Source organism: Euphorbia lathyris, chromosome 5 (assembly GCF_963576675.1).
Source record: "Euphorbia lathyris chromosome 5, ddEupLath1.1, whole genome shotgun sequence".
NCBI lineage: Eukaryota > Viridiplantae > Streptophyta > Magnoliopsida > Malpighiales > Euphorbiaceae > Euphorbia > Euphorbia lathyris.
This window is the reverse complement of record NC_088914.1, coordinates 35,519,728-35,527,538: the sequence shown is the minus strand read 5'-3', so window position 1 is coordinate 35,527,538 and position 7,811 is coordinate 35,519,728. Positions and strand designations below refer to the sequence as shown.

At 33.7% G+C, this 7,811-nt stretch overlaps 1 long non-coding RNA gene across 6 annotated transcripts; it reads right to left on the bottom strand.

The window, feature by feature from the left end:
- Positions 1 to 3,063: 3,063 nt before the first annotated feature.
- Positions 3,064 to 7,041, bottom strand: LOC136228868 (uncharacterized). Of its 6 annotated transcripts, none has more exons than XR_010688873.1 (7): positions 6,836 to 7,041; positions 6,645 to 6,735; positions 5,076 to 5,489; positions 4,580 to 4,630; positions 4,338 to 4,405; positions 3,714 to 3,799; positions 3,064 to 3,627 (listed from the first exon to the last, which is right to left on the bottom strand). It is a non-coding gene; the product is annotated as an uncharacterized lncRNA (long non-coding RNA). The 6 variants fall into 6 exon arrangements; XR_010688875.1 differs by having other exon boundaries at positions 4,313 to 4,405; positions 6,915 to 7,041; XR_010688872.1 differs by having other exon boundaries at positions 6,915 to 7,041.
- Between the last annotated feature and the right edge of the window lie 770 nt (positions 7,042 to 7,811).

Sequence of the window (7,811 nt, the reverse complement as noted above, 5' to 3'; positions counted from 1 at the left end):
AAGTTATACATGGAGAACCCAGAGTGGCTTCTGGCCATCAATGGTACGTATGTCAAACCATAGTTGTTCTGTAACCCTTCCTGGTTTCTTCTGTGTATTTCTAATGATTCTTCTTGGATGATAACGTACAGGTCCTCTCGATGGTAACTTATTCACATGGTCGATCAGGATGAAAGGTCCCCAATACACCCCATATGAAAGGGGTGTATTTGAAATCAGAATCAGCTACCATCCGGATTTCCCAAACAGACCTGCAAGAGTAATATTAACTCAGATCAGTAAGATATAATCACCTACATGAAACATACACTAATAAATCTCTCCTTTTATTCTCAGTTTTGGTTCCGGAATAGGATATATCATCCTAACGTGGCTCCTCAGGGGTCGATTCAACTTCCCCGTATCCTTAATAACCATCGCTTTTCCACTACCACGGTATAATGCAACCATTTATCTATTTCATTTGATAAACATACAACATCATATTTTTGTTCTAATTATTCTATGCATTTTGTAGTGTCCGTGGCACATATATGATCTACTTCTATAGCCCCACAATGAGGAGCCATATCCTGGGCAAGAAGCAGTTGTTGAGCAATACCGCAGCAACAGGGAAGAGTATGAGGGGATCGTCCGAATATGGACTGAGGAGTGTGCAAAGTGGATATGAGGGTGTCCAAATCTCCTAAACTATCTTAGCTAAGAGAAAGGAGAATTGGAAGGCAATGTGAGCTCCAAATGTGGTTCTCATTCCAATTCCAAATTTCCTTTCTATAGTCAAAATAGTTAAGGAGCTTTGGACCTTTAATTCCCCCCCCCCCCCCTTTGTAATATATAACATAGAGCTTTGTGCTCCTAAACTGGCCCTTTTATAATGCTCCTTCCACTTGGTAATGAGGGTTATGATGCTGTCACCACAAGGGACTCTGTTTGTGCTGAATATGAAGGGTGTTCAAATCTCCTAAGTTGTCTTGGCTAAGTGAAAGGAGAATTGAAAGGCAATGTGATATCCAAATATGGTTCTCATTCCAATTCCAAATTTCCTTTCACTAGTCAAAACAGCTAAGGAACTTTGGACTGTCAATTACAACCGAAAGGCAACACTCATCCCCCCTTTTGTAATATAACGTAGAGCTTTTCTATTCAGTTTGTATGTATGTGCAAGTAGACTAAACTGACCCTTTTATAATGCTCCTTCCACTTGGGTTGTACTCGTGGTACTCTAAACTTGGTAATGAGGTTTATGATGCTGTCAAAACAAGGGACTCCTGTAGGTGCCGCGGCCTCGCCCGGGCGAACCGAGGGGTGGACACCGTTGACGACAGATGCTGTGATTGGCGCCGAAAGCAACCAATCGCGGAATCAAGCTGCTCGGCAGGACCGGAGCCTGGAGTATGGAAGAGTCGCCACCCACGAATGGGAAAATGAACACCGATCCCTTGAAGGAGACCGGTGAGGGTTCGAGAAACTTAGGTACGAGCCGAGAAGGCTAGCTCCTTTCCGGAGAAAGGCTACTAGGCACCCCGACATCGCCCGGTTATGAACCACCGGCCTCCTACTTAGCGTGTTAGGTGATAACGGACTAATCGCATATTTCTTTAAGTTGAAAATTCATTTGAAACCTTTTCTTTCTCGCTTTGAAAACCGTTTTGAGCATGTTATTTGAAATCCATTTTAGTAAAGAATCACCCATTTTGCATAAATTTAAAGTATATGGGAGAGAGGGGGGGAGAAGAAAGAATTAATTTATTCACAGTGTGATTTATGCTTCAAACTATACACTAACTCTAAGCTAATCTCATTCCCCAAAAACGAATTCATTTACATGGTTCGTACCTTAATCGCCATTGGAACGATTTAGGTACGTTTCAAAACCCCGTTAATTTACATGACATCGACTCGAATCGCCGTTGGAACGACTCGAGCGTTTGAAAACGTTGAGCAAAAAGTTTTACCCCAAAAAATGTGATTAAGCATACAAGTCCATTTATTTTTGTACAAAATCATTTTGGATAGGAAAACGATTCAAAAACTCTATTATTTACAATTAAAAGACGGTTTTAATTACGAGGTTCGCTTAATCCGCCGTTGGAACGAATTAAGGTTTTAAAACGTGATGTTTTAGGAAATGGTTTAAAGTGATAAAAAAGCCTTTTATTTACATTAGGAACTTCTAGAAAACTTAAGTTTAAATAAGCAAATTAAACTCTTTTTTTGTGGTTTGTTTTCCCTTTGTTTTCACTCACTTAACCTCTAATTACAACAATTAACAAATTTAGTCTAAACCCACCCAACCCAAATACATTTAAAGAATATATACATATAAAAGTCCAAAAGGAGAATAAATGTACATATTTATACATATATACAAAAATGGTAAAAATAGTAATAATATATATAGATTAAATATATGATAAGAAAAATAATAATAATACATATATAAGTGAAAATAAAGATAATGCTAATTAAAATACACTTTGATTTTGATTTAAGAAACCATCACTACACCATATATGGTCTGTTGCAACACGGAACAAGTGTTGGCTAAAGTCGTTATTGTGTTGCTAAAGATGTTTTGGCAACATGTTTTGCCAAAAAAAGGTGTTGCTTTTTTGCTTGTTGCCAAATATGTCTTTAGCAACAGTTTTTCACATTTTTAGCAACACTACGTATCTTTGGCAACACTTCCCTACCCAATGGCAACTAAAATGGAAGTGTTGCCTAAATCATAGAACATGTAACACTATTATCGAATAAAATATTAAGCAACACTTTTAAACTATCTTGCAACAAGTTTTTATGCAACATTATTTTTTAGATGCAACTCTTTTTATATAGAATTGCAACACTTTTTAATTTAACATTTTTTATTTTAAGCAACTCTTTCGTATACAATTTGCAACATTTTTTAATTTAACACTTTTTAAACAACTCTTTCATATCATGTTCATAGCAACACTTTTTCTTTGAAAAATTAACGGTTTTTTAATGTAAACCTTAATATATGAAACATAATTTTTAACACGTGCAACACAAAAAAAAAATTTAATTTAAATAATAGCATAATAAATCCTTAATTGCAATTATAAATGTTAAACAATAAAATTTAAACTCAAATGATCCAAAACACATAATAAAAAAAAAGTATAATAAAGTCATAATGTAATTAACATATTCTTCAAACTTTGTAGCTTTCTCATTTTCATTTGAAATACCACCATATATGGTATATCCTCAATATCAATGTTGAGATTGTAATTAACTTTATGATCACTGTCAAGCTCTTCCTCACTTTTTGATCCACTTCTTGTTTCATTTTCTCCTCCCTTACTCCTTTAATTTGGATCGCTTTCTCCATTTCTCCTTGGAATTGGTTTTTTTTATCTTTGTTAATTCCTCTTCATAGGTATTAAAAACATTTCTCTTAGCTACTCCCTGAACTTTATCACCCAGTACTGTAAGAGTACCTTGAATTCTTCAAGTGGAATATCTTCCGGCTTATTTGCTCTTGTCATTGTCATAACAACTATAATGATTTTTCTTTATTCGACATTTATAAAGCCTCGATGCATCAACCATTGTCTTCATTACCCAAGATTTACCTTCCTCAGGAATAATATACTTTTCCTAAAATATATCAACACAATCAACAATAATAAAATTAACACAATTAACAGACTTCATGCTAGAAATATCACAACTTGGAGGCTTACCTTCACAAACTCCCACATGTTATCCTTCTCAGGGACCTTGAGCCAACTTATGTAATCAAGTGGCACATATTGCCTTGCTAATATACCTAACAATCATTAAAAATTTGCATTAACCACTAAAAACTAACATATCATATATTTTAAAATTCAAACAATTACTAAGTGATATTTATTAAGACTAGTGAAAGGTACAAGGCGTTCCCTAGAATAGGACGGGTCAAAAAAGAAAACCAAGATTACAGGATACTCACATCAACTACTCTTTTATCAGACTGAATATCAGATGATGATTCTTCCAATTCATACTCACCTAGAAATATGGCTTACAAGTGGCCTTATACTAGTAAGGTTCCAATTGAGGAACTATAAGATTGAACACATTATTTACAAACCTTCCATGAACAGCGAATTTATCATTCCAATGGAAGAGCAAAAAATTCATGCCAATAGGAGAAAAAAAGTTTAAGACCTCAAAACTAATATAACAAACATTAGCCAATATTTAAGCAAGAAATGAGTTAAATAGATATTATCACCCAAGTGCGAGAATTGATTGTTATTATATAAATAACAAACTACCAAAAGAATTAATTAGCAACCTTTAAATTTACTATTTCCACGTACTTTAAAAACTCTGTATTCACATCCTCATAGAATTCTTCATAACATAGTTCAATCTCTTTGTCAGTGTGCTGAAAAACGAAAATGGTAACAAATTTGAGATAATCACATACAGGATAGAGGACACTAACCATAATTCAAGTGATTGTCACATAGAATAAATAAAAGCTTCTACTTGCAAACCTAACTATTAGAAACTACAAGAATTCTAAAAATTAAAATACTTTTGCATAGAAGGGACATACCCAAATATAATAACAAGTAAACCATCTTCATAGTTGCAAATTAGATGGGTGCTGCACATGTGGCAGATGTGTGAGACCAAATCCATAAAATTGACCTTATTAAATTTAAACTTAACTGTTAATTAATTAATTAGTTAAAGGTTGTATGGTCAATTACCATCCAAACCATTAGGCCAATGTAATTAAACCCTCGAGATATAGGTGCTCTAATGGCTATTTTATTATAAGTCTTACATAGCATATCAAATAAATACATATTCTTCGTCTTGCCTGCCAACCAGCTTCAATGCTGTTTAAATCATTGCCAAAAGAACCAGAAATGACCCAAATTTGTGACAACCTAAACTTATATTGATCGTGACATAAGGAGCTCATACATTTACGTTAGCCTTTGCTCCATAATATTGATCTCCATTAACCATAGTCGTACGAGTCGCATCTAATGGGACAAGGGCTATTTGTTATACAATGCAAGAAAAGGCAGAGATGTTGATACCTTGAGAGGCTTAATTCCATCTCTGATGAAAAGTTCAGGATTCATGTGTATTGTAGCTCAATTGATTCCTTTAATTCTCTAATTTGGTCAGATAAACCACCAATAGCTGAGTAGCTAAATATTTCCAGGATCTTCAGGCAACATGTTATAAACAACTGGATCTACGTGTTAGTTGAAGATACACATTACATCAAGTTGCACTTCACATTACAATAACTAAGAAATCAAATACAGGGCTGATGTTAGAACAAAAACAAATTACCTTTAGTATTTCTTCCAGTTCTAATTCTTCCAGGGAAGAAACGAAAAATCAGATAAGTTACCTCTCATGGAAGAGCATGCATTGTGAGTGTCCTCATATCAAGCACCACTCTCGTTCCTGCAGTTAGCTTTTCCTTATCCCCTTCGCTGCCTCTGTTACATATAGAGGCCAAATCATGGCAAAAATTAATGGAATCACAAAATAAGTAGATTATAAAGAAATGCAATCACAAGAAATTTAGATTTGTGAGAAACATTTTAACAACCACCATCTTAGCAAGCCACATATTTGTATTAAAAAAAGAAAGAAAAACGATGTGAAGCGAAAGCCTCTAAAATTACCGAACATGTAAATCAAATTCGAATCAAGAAATGCAGCAATAAAAATTAGACTAGACGAAGAAAAAAAAACAGAACTGAAAAGAAGTGAAGAGACCATTGCTGATCTTCAATATCAGCTGGAGGTTTCCATGCTTCTGCATATGGTTTTCCTATCTTCAGGTTTAGGAGCATGCTTTCAATCAGAATATGAATCATTTGCAGGGGAATTATGTTTCTTCTATGCACAATGACATGATTTCACTTTAAGCATAAATCTGAGAAACTCTCTGAGTGTAATCAACTGGGTTTCACTCAAATTTCTACAGATATTGATTAGTTGATGCATTTCCATGTTCTTCAAATCTTGAATGATGTGATTAAGTTTGAGAGAGCTGAGAATTTCGATTGCTCCACTAAAGTTATACTATGCCACACCAAAGCTTCCATGACAGAATTCATAGACCCATCTACCAAACCACGGTTGCCCATATGCAACACCATAAAGAAGGCGAAGATCCATTCATAATTTCATTGAAACATCTTCCACACTGATTTTTCTTGCAAATTAGGAAAGAAATAGCTGATCTTATCATCTAAATTGAATCAAATTAAAACAAATCAGAAACTAGTATAATTCAATTCAATTCACCTAGCTCCTAAATATGAGCAAAACCGATCCCAAAGGTCCACTATTCTCTGCTGCAGAGGATCTTAGAACCCCCTTTTATCCCAATGATGCAAAGCAAATGGCCATAGCATTTGCAATGAATCAATGGAGATCAAGAACTCCTTTTCCCAATCTCCATATCCAGATATATTATAACATAGTTGCAAAATCTAAATAAGCCCATTTTCTCAACCTTTACGAGCGCTTTACAGCCTAAGAAAAAGAACCCGCTAAGTAATTGAAGAGAAGAACAAGCTTTATACTATATTAACATAATTCAAACTCAAATATCAGCCATAAAAAAACCCAGAAAACGGTACCTTATAGAAAAACATAGTCGCGCTTGGGGATAAGTTCCAGTCTAAGAAGAAACCGAAAGACTTTAAGATCCTGATAGAAGTATCTGAAACCCTAAGAATCAAATCCAAAAAAGATTCAAATACAAAACCCAAAGCTCGCTAATGGATAATCGAGAGAAACATAGAGAGACCAGTGTAGAATAGTTAGGTACCTCTGGTTTTGTTTTGTGCAAGTTCAATATGAACGTGATTATCAAACGATGAATAGAGAAGCTACAAAAGAGAAATTACCTCTGGTTTTGTTTTGCAAGTTCAATTGAATTTGTTGTCATATGGAAATTGATGCCCTTGTCGTCTTAGGAAGTGTGAAATTAGGTTGAGGAATGAAATTGGGAATATTTGGGTTGAGGAATGAGACTTTGTCTGAGTCAAAAAAGATGGAGGGAAGTTGAAATGTTTGGGGGAAAGTTAGGCGGTAAACTAAAATTTTTGGGTGAAATTATTTTGATTGGTTAATGAGAATAAAATATCTTATTCATAATTTGTTAAAATAAAATAATGAGAATAATGGGGATGGAAATTTAATAAATTGGTAAAAATTAGGTATTAATGAAAATAAAAATAAATAAATAAATTGTTTTTATTATTAATATTAAAAATATAAATTATTCTCTTTAAAATTATTGAGGTGGTGGATTTAATGAGAATATTTGTTATTCTCATTAATTTTTTTATTAATACCCAATTTTTTTTATAGTGACATGAAATTGTTGAAAATATGCTTCTAACGATAATATTGTATTATTTTCGTTTTTTTCCACTAAAATCCAATTTTCTTGTAGTGTGTATCTTATAATAATATCTGAAATTGACAAAACTTGCGAATGTTAGGGATAAAATTGCTATTGGCAACCAATGTTAGGGGTAAAATTGCACCATTTTAGACGTTAGGGGTAAAATTGCACCATTTTAGACGTTATGGGTAAAATTGCTTTTGACTCTAAATATTAGAGGTATTTTCGTACCTTATCTATTTTTTTCCTCATATGCAAAACATACTACATAATAAAGTGTTTCAATTATTTGTATATCTCTTGCAACACTTTATAAATAGAGTTCGAAAGTTAGTTTAACATATCAATGGCAACACCTTTTAAATAATGTTGCAATAGATCGAATTTTATCCTA